At 60.0% G+C, this 13,141-nt stretch overlaps 2 pseudogenes; both read left to right on the top strand.

Annotated features, from left to right (window-relative positions):
* The first annotated feature begins 2,550 nt into the window (after nt 1–2,550).
* Nucleotides 2,551–2,669, top strand: LOC134629916 (5S ribosomal RNA; annotated as a pseudogene).
* Nucleotides 2,670–9,816: 7,147 nt separating this feature from the next.
* LOC134630040 (5S ribosomal RNA) lies at nt 9,817–9,935 on the top strand (annotated as a pseudogene).
* Nucleotides 9,936–13,141: the final 3,206 nt, after the last annotated feature.

The following is a 13,141-nucleotide window of genomic DNA, read 5'->3' as shown; positions in this document are numbered from 1 at the left end:
CCACCTACACCACACCAGGGCCTGTGCTTCTGGCTGTGGACCTGTGCAGCCAGGTTAGGCCACCTACACCACACCAGGGCCTGTGGCTCTGGCTGAAGCCGTCTACATCACACCAGGTCCTGTGCTTCTGGTTGTGGACCTGTGCAGCCAGGTTAGGCCACCTACACCACGCCAGGGCCTGTGCTTCTGGCTGTGGACCTGTGCAGCCAGCTTAGGCCACCTACACCACACCAGGGCCTGTGGCTCTGGCTGAGGCCGTCTACATCACACCAGGGCCTGTGCTACTGGCTGAGGCCATGGACACCACACCAAGACCTGTGCTGCTGGCTGAAGCTATGGACACCACACCAGGGCATTTGGCTCTGGCTGAGGCCATGAACACCACACCAGGGCCTGTGGCTCTGGCTGAGGCCAGCTACACCACACCACGGCCAGTGCATCTGGCTGAGGCCATGGACACCACACCAGGGCCTGTACTGCTGGCTGTGGACCTGTGCAGCCAGCTTAGGCCACCTACACCACACCATGGCCTGTGGCTCTGGCTGAAGCAGTCTACATCACACCAGGGCCTGTGCTACTGGCTGAGGCCATGCACACCACACAGGGCCTGTGCTGCTGACTGAGGCAACCTACACCACAACAGGGCCTGTGGCTCCTGATGAGGCCATCTACAACACACCAAGGGCCTGTGCCTCTAGCTGAGGCCATGTACACCACACCAGGGCCTGTGCTGCTGGCTGTGGACCTGTGCAGCCAGCTTAGGCCACCTACACCACACCAGGGCCTGTGCTACTGGCTGAGGCCATGGACACCACACCAGGACCTGTGCTGCTGGCTGAGGCTATGGACACCACCCCAGAGCCTTTGGATCTGGCTGAGGCCATGTATACCACACACGGCCTGTGGCTCTGGATGAGGCCGTCTACAACACACCAAGGGCTGTACTACTGGATGAGGCCATGTTTATCACCCCAGGGCCTGTGCTGCTGGCTGAGGCCAACTACACCAAACAAGGGCCTGTGGCTCTGTCTGAGGCCATCTACACCACACCAGGGCCAGTGCTTCTGGCTGAGGCCATGGACACCACACCAGGGCCTGTGCTTCTGGCTGTGGACCTGTGCAGCCAGCTTAGGCCACCTACACCACACCAGGGCCTGTGCTTCTGGCTGTGGACCTGTGCAGCCAGGTTAGGCCACCTACACCACACCAGGGCCTGTGGCTCTGGCTGAAGCCGTCTACATCACACCAGGTCCTGTGCTACTGGCTGAGGCCATGGACACCACACCAAGACCTGTGCTGCTGGCTGAAGCTATGGACACCACACCAGTGCCTGTGGCTCTGGCTGAGGCCATTTACACCACCCCCGGGCCTTTGATGCTGGCTGAGGTCATGAACACCACACCAGGTCCTGTGGCTCTGGCTGAGGCCATCTACATCACACCAGGGCCAGTGTTTCTGGCTGAGGCGATGGACACCACACCAGGACCTGTGCTGCTGGCTGAGGCCAACTACACCACAACAGGAGCTGTGCTGCTGGCTGAGCTATGGACACCACACCAGGGCCTGTGCTGCTTGCTGTGGGCCTGTAGCTCTGGCTTAGGCCATGAACACCACACCAAGGTCTGTGGCTCTGGCTGAGGCAATCTACAACACAACAGGGCCTGTGCTTCCGGATGTGGACCTGTGCAGCCAGCTTAGGCCACCTACACCACACCAAGGCCTGTGGCTCTGTCTGAGGCCGTCTACACCACACCAGGACCTGTGCTACTGGCTGAGGCCATGGACACCTCTTCAGGGCCTGTGGCTTTGTCTGAGGCCATGTACACCACACCAGGGCCTGTGGCTCTGGATGAGGTCGTCTACAACACACCAAGGACTGTGCTGCTGGATGAGGCAATGTTCATCACACCAGGGCCTGTGCGGCTGGCTGAGGCTATGGACACCACACCAGGGCCTGTGGTGCTGGCTGAGGCCAACTACACCAAACAAGGGCCTGTGGCTCTGTCTGAGGCCATCTACACCACACCAGGGCCAGTGCTTCTGGCTGAGGCCATGGACACCACACCAGGGCCTGTGCTGCTGGCTGAGGCCATGGACACCACACCAGGACCTGTGCTGCTGGCTGAGGCCAACTACACCCCACCAGGGCATGTGGCTCTGTCTGAGGCCATCTACACCACACCAGGGCCAGTGCTTCTGGCTGAGGCCATGGACACCACAACAGGGCCTGTGCTGTTGGCTGAGGCTATGGACACCACACCAGTGCCTGTGGCTCTGGCTGAGGCCATGTACACCACCCCCGGGCCTTTGATGCTGGCTGAGGCCAACTACACCACACCAGGTCCTGTGGCTCTGGCTGAGGCCATTTACACCACACCAGGGCCTGTGTTGCTGATCAAAGGCTAAAATGAGTCCTTTGGTTAGGGTATTAGGCAAGCATGCAGTTACCATTAACACTGTAGTTAAATTGGAGGCTTGTGTTCGTAACTGCGAGTATTGGCCACCTCACTACTTGATACCATAAATTGACGCTTTGTGCTGACGCCAGCAGCTTACGGCCATACCGCCTTGCTAAAGCCTGATCTCGTCTGATCTCGGAAGCTATGCAAGGTTGGGCTTGGTTAGTACTTGGATGGGAGACTGCCTGGGAATACCAGGTGCTGTAAGAATTTGCTTTTCATGTCACTGAGCTGATTTTGATCCAGAGAAGGAGGGTGTTGGTGTCCATTAATGAGGCCACATTAACGACATTCCTTTTGGCTGTTTTCAGCAATGTCTTGTGCTGCCGGGTGAGGCCATCCGCACCACACCGAGGCCTATTCTGCTAACATAGGTCATCTAAATTACACCAGGGCCTGTGGCCTGCGCTGACGCCGTCTACATTACACCAGGGCCTGTGCTTCTGGCTGAGACCATGGACACCACACCAGGACCTGTGCTGCTGGCTGAGGCTTTGGACACCACCCCAGGGCCTGTGGCTCTGGCTGAGGCCATTTACACCACACAGGGCCTGTGCTTCTGGCTGTGGACCTGTGCAGCCAGCTTAGGCCACCTTCACCACACCAGGGCCTGTGCTTCTGGCTGTGGACCTCTGCAGCCAGGTTAGGCCACCTACACCACACCAGGGCCTGTAGCTCTGGCTGAAGCCGTCTACATCACACCAGGTCCTGTGCTTCTGGTTGTGGACCTGTGCAGCCAGCTTAGGCCACCTACACCACGCCAGGGCCTGTGCTTCTGGCTGTGGACCTGTGCAGCCAGCTTAGGCCACCTACACCACACCAGGGCCTGTGGCTCTGGCTGAGGCCGTCTACATCACACCAGGGCCTGTGCTACTGGCTGAGGCCATGGACACCACACCAAGACCTGTGCTGCTGGCTGAAGCTATGGACACCACACCAGGGCATTTGGCTCTGGCTGAGGCCATGAACACCACACCAGGGCCTGTGGCTCTGGCTGAGGCCAGCTACACCACACCACGGCCAGTGCATCTGGCTGAGGCTATGGACACCACACCAGGGCCTGTAGTGCTGGCTGTGGACCTGTGCAGCCAGCTTAGGCCACCTACACCACACCATGGCCTGTGGCTCTGGCTGAAGCAGTCTACATCACACCAGGGCCTGTGCTACTGGCTGAGACCATGCACACCACAAAGGGCCTGTGGTGCTGACTGAGGCAACCTACACCACAACAGGGCCTGTGGCTCCTGATGAGGCCATCTACAACACACCAAGGGCCTGTGTCTCTGGCTGAGACCATCTACACCACACCAGGGCCTGTGCCTCTAGCTGAGGCCATGTACACCACACCAGGGCCTGTGCTGCTGGCTGTGGACCTGTGCAGCCAGCTTAGGCCACCTACACCACACCAGGGCCTGTGCTACTGGCTGAGGCCATGGACACCACACCAGGACCTGTGCTGCTGGCTGAGGCTATGGACACCACCCCAGAGCCTTTGGATCTGGCTGAGGCCATGTACACCACACACGGCCTGTGGCTCTGGATGAGGCCGTCTACAACACACCAAGGGCTGTACTACTGGATGAGGCCATGTTTATCACCCCAGGGCCTGTGCTGCTGGCTGAGGCCAACTACACCACACAAGGGCCTGTGTCTCTGGCTGAGATCATCTACACCACACCAGGGCTTGTGCCTCTAGCTGAGGCCATGTACACCACACCAGGGCTTGTGCTGCTGGCTGTGGACCTGTGCGGCCAGCTTAGGCCACCTACACCACACCAGGGCCTGTGCTACTGGCTGAGGCTATGGACACCACACCAGTGCCTGTGGCTCTGGCTGAGGCCATGTACACCACCCCCGGGCCTTTGATGCTGGCTGAGGTCATGAACACCACACCAGGTCCTGTGGCTCTGGCTGAGGCCATCTACATCACACCAGGGCCAGTGTTTCTGGCTGAGGCGATGGACACCACACCAGGACCTGTGCTGCTGGCTGAGGCCAACTACACCACACCAGGAGCTGTGCTGCTGGCTGAGCTATGGACACCACACCAGGGCCTGTGCTGCTTGCTGTGGGCCTGTAGCTCTGGCTTAGGCCATGAACACCACACCAAGGTCTGTGGCTCTGGCTGAGGCAATCTACAACACAACATGGCCAGTGCTTCCGGATGTGGACCTGTGCAGCCAGCTTAGGACACCTACACCACACCAAGGCCTGTGGCTCTGGCTGAGGCCGTCTACACCACACCAGGACCTGTGCTACTGGCTGAGGCCATGGACACCTCTTCAGGGCCTGTGGCTTTGTCTGAGGCCATGGACACCTCTTCAGGGCCTGTGGCTTTGTCTGAGGCCATGTACAGCACACCAGGGCCTGTGGCTCTGGATGAGTTCGTCTACAACACACCAAGGACTGTGCTGCTGGATGAGGCAATGTTCATCACACCAGGGCCTGTGCGGCTGGCTGAGGCTATGGACACCACACCAGGGCCTGTGGTGCTGGCTGAGGCCAACTACACCAAACAAGGGCCTGTGGCTCTGTCTGAGGCCATCTACACCACACCAGGGCCAGTGCTTCTGGCTGAGGCCATGGACACCACACCAGGGCCTGTGCTTCTGGCTGTGGACCTGTGCAGCCAGCTTAGGCCACCTACACCACACCAGGGCCTGTGCTTCTGGCTGTGGACCTGTGCAGCCAGGTTAGGCCACCTACACCACACCAGGGCCTGTGGCTCTGGCTGAAGCCGTCTACATCACACCAGGTCCTGTGCTTCTGGTTGTGGACCTGTGCAGCCAGGTTAGGCCACCTACACCATGCCAGGGCCTGTGCTTCTGGCTGTGGACCTGTGCAGCCCGCTTAGGCCACCTACACCACACCAGGGCCTGTGGCTCTGGCTGAGGCCGTCTACATCACACCAGGGCCTGTGCTACTGGCTGAGGCCATGGACACCACACCAAGACCTGTGCTGCTGGCTGAAGCTATGGACACCACACCAGGGCATTTGGCTCTGGCTGAGGCCATGAACACCACACCAGGGCCTGTGGCTCTGGCTGAGGCCAGCTACACCACACCACGGCCAGTGCATCTGGCTGAGGCCATGGACACCACACCAGGGCCTGTACTGCTGGCTGTGGACCTGTGCAGCCAGCTTAGGCCACCTACACCACACCATGGCCTGTGGCTCTGGCTGAAGCAGTCTACATCACACCAGGGCCTGTGCTACTGGCTGAGGCCATGCACACCACACAGGGCCTGTGCTGCTGACTGAGGCAACCTACACCACAACAGGGCCTGTGGCTCCTGATGAGGCCATCTACAACACACCAAGGGCCTGTGCCTCTAGCTGAGGCCATGTACACCACACCAGGGCCTGTGCTGCTGGCTGTGGACCTGTGCAGCCAGCTTAGGCCACCTACACCACACCAGGGCCTGTGCTACTGGCTGAGGCCATGGACACCACACCAGGACCTGTGCTGCTGGCTGAGGCTATGGACACCACCCCAGAGCCTTTGGATCTGGCTGAGGCCATGTATACCACACACGGCCTGTGGCTCTGGATGAGGCCGTCTACAACACACCAAGGGCTGTACTACTGGATGAGGCCATGTTTATCACCCCAGGGCCTGTGCTGCTGGCTGAGGCCAACTACACCAAACAAGGGCCTGTGGCTCTGTCTGAGGCCATCTACACCACACCAGGGCCAGTGCTTCTGGCTGAGGCCATGGACACCACACCAGGGCCTGTGCTTCTGGCTGTGGACCTGTGCAGCCAGCTTAGGCCACCTACACCACACCAGGGCCTGTGCTTCTGGCTGTGGACCTGTGCAGCCAGGTTAGGCCACCTACACCACACCAGGGCCTGTGGCTCTGGCTGAAGCCGTCTACATCACACCAGGTCCTGTGCTTCTGGTTGTGGACCTGTGCAGCCAGGTTAGGCCACCTACACCACGCCAGGGCCTGTGCTTCTGGCTGTGGACCTGTGCAGCCAGCTTAGGCCACCTACACCACACCAGGGCCTGTGGCTCTGGCTGAGGCCGTCTACATCACACCAGGGTCTGTGCTACTGGCTGAGGCCATGGACACCACACCAAGACCTGTGCTGCTGGCTGAAGCTATGGACACCACACCAGGGCATTTGGCTCTGGCTGAGGCCATGAACACCACACCAGGGCCTGTGGCTCTGGCTGAGGCCAGCTACACCACACCACGGCCAGTGCATCTGGCTGAGGCCATGGACACCACACCAGGGCCTGTACTGCTGGCTGTGGACCTGTGCAGCCAGCTTAGGCCACCTACACCACACCATGGCCTGTGGCTCTGGCTGAAGCAGTCTACATCACACCAGGGCCTGTGCTACTGGCTGAGGCCATGCACACCACACAGGGCCTGTGCTGCTGACTGAGGCAACCTACACCACAACAGGGCCTGTGGCTCCTGATGAGGCCATCTACAACACACCAAGGGCCTGTGCCTCTAGCTGAGGCCATGTACACCACACCAGGGCCTGTGCTGCTGGCTGTGGACCTGTGCAGCCAGCTTAGGCCACCTACACCACACCAGGGCCTGTGCTACTGGCTGAGGCCATGGACACCACACCAGGACCTGTGCTGCTGGCTGAGGCTATGGACACCACCCCAGAGCCTTTGGATCTGGCTGAGGCCATGTATACCACACACGGCCTGTGGCTCTGGATGAGGCCGTCTACAACACACCAAGGGCTGTACTACTGGATGAGGCCATGTTTATCACCCCAGGGCCTGTGCTGCTGGCTGAGGCCAACTACACCAAACAAGGGCCTGTGGCTCTGTCTGAGGCCATCTACACCACACCAGGGCCAGTGCTTCTGGCTGAGGCCATGGACACCACACCAGGGCCTGTGCTTCTGGCTGTGGACCTGTGCAGCCAGCTTAGGCCACCTACACCACACCAGGGCCTGTGCTTCTGGCTGTGGACCTGTGCAGCCAGGTTAGGCCACCTACACCACACCAGGGCCTGTGGCTCTGGCTGAAGCCGTCTACATCACACCAGGTCCTGTGCTTCTGGTTGTGGACCTGTGCAGCCAGGTTAGGCCACCTACACCACGCCAGGGCCTGTGCTTCTGGCTGTGGACCTGTGCAGCCAGCTTAGGCCACCTACACCACACCAGGGCCTGTGGCTCTGGCTGAGGCCGTCTACATCACACCAGGGTCTGTGCTACTGGCTGAGGCCATGGACACCACACCAAGACCTGTGCTGCTGGCTGAAGCTATGGACACCACACCAGGGCATTTGGCTCTGGCTGAGGCCATGAACACCACACCAGGGCCTGTGGCTCTGGCTGAGGCCAGCTACACCACACCACGGCCAGTGCATCTGGCTGAGGCCATGGACACCACACCAGGGCCTGTACTGCTGGCTGTGGACCTGTGCAGCCAGCTTAGGCCACCTACACCACACCATGGCCTGTGGCTCTGGCTGAAGCAGTCTACATCACACCAGGGCCTGTGCTACTGGCTGAGGCCATGCACACCACACAGGGCCTGTGCTGCTGACTGAGGCAACCTACACCACAACAGGGCCTGTGGCTCCTGATGAGGCCATCTACAACACACCAAGGGCCTGTGCCTCTAGCTGAGGCCATGTACACCACACCAGGGCCTGTGCTGCTGGCTGTGGACCTGTGCAGCCAGCTTAGGCCACCTACACCACACCAGGGCCTGTGCTACTGGCTGAGGCCATGGACACCACACCAGGACCTGTGCTGCTGGCTGAGGCTATGGACACCACCCCAGAGCCTTTGGATCTGGCTGAGGCCATGTATACCACACACGGCCTGTGGCTCTGGATGAGGCCGTCTACAACACACCAAGGGCTGTACTACTGGATGAGGCCATGTTTATCACCCCAGGGCCTGTGCTGCTGGCTGAGGCCAACTACACCACACAAGGGCCTTTGTCTCTGGCTGAGATCATCTACACCACACCAGGGCCTGTGCCTCTAGCTGAGGCCATGTACACCACACCAGGGCTTGTGCTGCTGGCTGTGGACATGTGCAGCCAGCTTAGGCCACCTACACCACACCAGGGCCTGTGCTACTGGCTGAGGCCAGGGACACCACACCAAGGCCTGTGCTGCTGGCTGAGGCTAGGGACACCACACCAGTGCCTGTGGCTCTGGCTGAGGCCATTTACACCACCCCCGGGCCTTTGATGCTGGCTGAGGTCATGAACACCACACCAGGTCCTGTGGCTCTGGCTGAGGCCATCTACATCACACCAGGGCCAGTGTTTCTGGCTGAGGCGATGGACACCACACCAGGACCTGTGCTGCTGGCTGAGGCCAACTACACCACAACAGGAGCTGTGCTGCTGGCTGAGCTATGGACACCACACCAGGGCCTGTGCTGCTTGCTGTGGGCCTGTAGCTCTGGCTTAGGCCATGAACACCACACCAAGGTCTGTGGCTCTGGCTGAGGCAATCTACAACACAACAGGGCCTGTGCTTCCGGATGTGGACCTGTGCAGCCAGCTTAGGCCACCTACACCACACCAAGGCCTGTGGCTCTGTCTGAGGCCGTCTACACCACACCAGGACCTGTGCTACTGGCTGAGGCCATGGACACCTCTTCAGGGCCTGTGGCTTTGTCTGAGGCCATGTACACCACACCAGGGCCTGTGGCTCTGGATGAGGTCGTCTACAACACACCAAGGACTGTGCTGCTGGATGAGGCAATGTTCATCACACCAGGGCCTGTGCGGCTGGCTGAGGCTATGGACACCACACCAGGGCCTGTGGTGCTGGCTGAGGCCAACTACACCAAACAAGGGCCTGTGGCTCTGTCTGAGGCCATCTACACCACACCAGGGCCAGTGCTTCTGGCTGAGGCCATGGACACCACACCAGGGCCTGTGCTGCTGGCTGAGGCCATGGACACCACACCAGGACCTGTGCTGCTGGCTGAGGCCAACTACACCCCACCAGGGCATGTGGCTCTGTCTGAGGCCATCTACACCACACCAGGGCCAGTGCTTCTGGCTGAGGCCATGGACACCACAACAGGGCCTGTGCTGTTGGCTGAGGCTATGGACACCACACCAGTGCCTGTGGCTCTGGCTGAGGCCATGTACACCACCCCCGGGCCTTTGATGCTGGCTGAGGCCAACTACACCACACCAGGTCCTGTGGCTCTGGCTGAGGCCATTTACACCACACCAGGGCCTGTGTTGCTGATCAAAGGCTAAAATGAGTCCTTTGGTTAGGGTATTAGGCAAGCATGCAGTTACCATTAACACTGTAGTTAAATTGGAGGCTTGTGTTCGTAACTGCGAGTATTGGCCACCTCACTACTTGATACCATAAATTGACGCTTTGTGCTGACGCCAGCAGCTTACGCCCATACCGCCTTGCCAAAGCCTGATCTCGTCTGATCTCGGAAGCTATGCAAGGTTGGGCTTGGTTAGTACTTGGATGGGAGACTGCCTGGGAATACCAGGTGCTGTAAGAATTTGCTTTTCATGTCACTGAGCTGATTTTGATCCAGAGAAGGAGGGTGTTGGTGTCCATTAATGAGGCCACATTAACGACATTCCTTTTGGCTGTTTTCAGCAATGTCTTGTGCTGCCGGGTGAGGCCATCCGCACCACACCGAGGCCTATTCTGCTAACATAGGTCATCTAAATTACACCAGGGCCTGTGGCCTGCGCTGACGCCGTCTACATTACACCAGGGCCTGTGCTTCTGGCTGAGACCATGGACACCACACCAGGACCTGTGCTGCTGGCTGAGGCTTTGGACACCACCCCAGGGCCTGTGGCTCTGGCTGAGGCCATTTACACCACACAGGGCCTGTGCTTCTGGCTGTGGACCTGTGCAGCCAGCTTAGGCCACCTACACCACACCAGGGCCTGTGGCTCTGGCTGAAGCCGTCTACATCACACCAGGTCCTGTGCTTCTGGTTGTGGACCTGTGCAGCCAGGTTAGGCCACCTACACCACGCCAGGGCCTGTGCTTCTGGTTGTGGACCTGTGCAGCCAGCTTAGGCCACCTACACCACACCAGGGCCTGTGGCTCTGGCTGAGGCCGTCTACATCACACCAGGGCCTGTGCTGCTGGCTGAGGCCATGGACACCACACCAAGACCTGTGCTGCTGGCTGAAGCTATGGACACCACACCAGGGCATTTGGCTCTGGCTGAGGCCATGAACACCACACCAGGGCCTGTGGCTCTGGCTGAGGCCAGCTACACCACACCACGGCCAGTGCATCTGGCTGAGGCCATGGACACCACCCCATGGCCTGTGGCTCTGGCTGAGGCCATTTACACCACACCAGGACCTGTGCTGCTGGCTGAGGCTTTGGACACCACCCCATGGCCTGTGGCTCTGGCTGAGGCCATTTACACCACACAGGGCCTGTGCTTCTGGCTGTGGACCTGTGTAGCCAGCTTAGGCCACCTTCACCACACCAGGGCCTGTGCTTCTGGCTGTGGACCTGTGCAGCCAGGTTAGGCCACCTACACCACACCAGGGCCTGTGGCTCTGGCTGAAGCCGTCTACATCACACCAGGTCCTGTGCTTCTGGTTGTGGACCTGTGCAGCCAGGTTAGGCCACCTACACCACGCCAGGGCCTGTGCTTCTGGCTGTGGACCTGTGCAGCCAGCTTAGGCCACCTACACCACACCAGGGCCTGTGGCTCTGGCTGAGGCCGTCTACATCACACCAGGGCCTGTGCTACTGGCTGAGGCCATGGACACCACACCAAGACCTGTGCTGCTGGCTGAAGCTATGGACACCACACCAGGGCATTTGGCTCTGGCTGAGGCCATGAACACCACACCAGGGCCTGTGGCTCTGGCTGAGGCCAGCTACACCACACCACGGCCAGTGCATCTGGTTGAGGCCATGGACACCACACCAGGGCCTGTACTGCTGGCTGTGGACCTGTGCAGCCAGCTTAGGCCACCTACACCACACCATGGCCTGTGGCTCTGGCTGAAGCAGTCTACATCACACCAGGGCCTGTGCTACTGGCTGAGGCCATGCACACCACACAGGGCCTGTGGTGCTGACTGAGGCAACCTACACCACAACAGGGCCTGTGGCTCCTGATGAGGCCATCTACAACACACCAAGGGCCTGTGTCTCTGGCTGAGACCATCTACACCACACCAGGGCCTGTGCCTCTAGCTGAGGCCATGTACACCACACCAGGGCCTGTGCTGCTGGCTGTGGACCTGTGCAGCCAGCTTAGGCCACCTACACCACACCAGGGCCTGTGCTACTGGCTGAGGCCATGGACACCACACCAGGACCTGTGCTGCTGGCTGAGGCTATGGACACCACCCCAGAGCCTTTGGATCTGGCTGAGGCCATGTACACCACACACGGCCTGTGGCTCTGGATGAGGCCGTCTACAACACACCAAGGGCTGTACTACTGGATGAGGCCATGTTTATCACCCCAGGGCCTGTGCTGCTGGCTGAGGCCAACTACACCACACAAGGGCCTGTGTCTCTGGCTGAGATCATCTACACCACACCAGGGCCTGTGCCTCTAGCTGAGGCCATGTACACCACACCAGGGCTTGTGCTGCTGGCTGTGGACCTGTGCGGCCAGCTTAGGCCACCTACACCACACCAGGGCCTGTGCTACTGGCTGAGGCTATGGACACCACACCAGTGCCTGTGGCTCTGGCTGAGGCCATGTACACCACCCCCGAGCCTTTGATGCTGGCTGAGGTCATGAACACCACACCAGGTCCTGTGGCTCTGGCTGAGGCCATCTACATCACACCAGGGCCAGTGTTTCTGGCTGAGGCGATGGACACCACACCAGGACCTGTGCTGCTGGCTGAGGCCAACTACACCACACCAGGAGCTGTGCTGCTGGCTGAGCTATGGACACCACACCAGGGCCTGTGCTGCTTGCTGTGGGCCTGTAGCTCTGGCTTAGGCCATGAACACCACACCAAAGTCTGTGGCTCTGGCTGAGGCAATCTACAACACAACATGGCCAGTGCTTCCGGATGTGGACCTGTGCAGCCAGCTTAGGACACCTACACCACACCAAGGCCTGTGGCTCTGTCTGAGGCCGTCTACACCACACCAGGACCTGTCCTACTGGCTGAGGCCATGGACACCTCTTCAGGGCCTGTGGCTTTGTCTGAGGCCATGGACACCTCTTCAGGGCCTGTGGCTTTGTCTGAGGCCATGTACAGCACACCAGGGCCTGTGGCTCTGGATGAGTTCGTCTACAACACACCAAGGACTGTGCTGCTGGATTAGGCAATGTTCATCACACCAGGGCCTGTGCGGCTGGCTGAGGCTATGGACACCACACCAGGGCCTGTGGTGCTGGCTGAGGCCAACTACACCAAACAAGGGCCTGTGGCTCTGTCTGAGGCCATCTACACCACACCAGGGCCAGTGCTTCTGGCTGAGGCCATGGACACCACACCAGGGCCTGTGCTCCTGGCTGTGGACCTGTGCAGCCAGCTTAGGCCACCTACACCACACCAGGGCCTGTGCTTCTGGCTGTGGACCTGTGCAGCCAGGTTAGGCCACCTACACCACACCAGGGCCTGTGGCTCTGGCTGAAGCCGTCTACATCACACCAGGTCCTGTGCTTCTGGTTGTGGACCTGTGCAGCCAGGTTAGGCCACCTACACCACGCCAGGGCCTGTGCTTCTGGTTGTGGACCTGTGCAGCCAGC

This window comes from Pelmatolapia mariae, linkage group LG6 (genome assembly GCF_036321145.2).
Source record: "Pelmatolapia mariae isolate MD_Pm_ZW linkage group LG6, Pm_UMD_F_2, whole genome shotgun sequence".
Lineage (NCBI taxonomy): Eukaryota > Metazoa > Chordata > Actinopteri > Cichliformes > Cichlidae > Pelmatolapia > Pelmatolapia mariae.
This window is presented reverse-complemented; position numbering and strand designations above follow the sequence as displayed.